Genomic DNA, 447 nt, shown 5'->3' on the forward strand with positions numbered 1-447 from the left:
GATTGAGCCTAAAAAAACTGTCAGTTGAGCCTAAAACTACTGGAGACTAAAGAAAAATAGAAACATAATCTAAAAAAAAAAAAAAAAAAAAAAAAAAACCAATGCTTTAGAAAACCTACTTGTTTTTTCTCGAATAATACATGTAAGATATTTTCCTCATAAATGTCATAGAAAATGGCTTTTTAAGAATGAATAAGAATCCTCACCAAACAAGCTTCAAATATATCTTCTAGTATTCCAAACATTTTATTAAAACAAAAGGTGAACAAGACCACCTCTTACTGTAGTGTCCTTAAAGCAGTTTACAAATAACATTATGTTGCTTTAAATGGAACTACTATTTCAAGCAGGATAATAGATTATAATAATTTTAAGGCCTAAAAGAAAATTAGATATATGCTTTTATTTTAAATAGTGGTGGCTAACCCATAATTTTAGAAGTATACC

Source organism: Otolemur garnettii, unplaced genomic scaffold (genome assembly GCF_000181295.1).
Source record: "Otolemur garnettii isolate 467f Iridium unplaced genomic scaffold, OtoGar3 scaffold00001, whole genome shotgun sequence".
Classification (NCBI taxonomy): domain Eukaryota; kingdom Metazoa; phylum Chordata; class Mammalia; order Primates; family Galagidae; genus Otolemur; species Otolemur garnettii.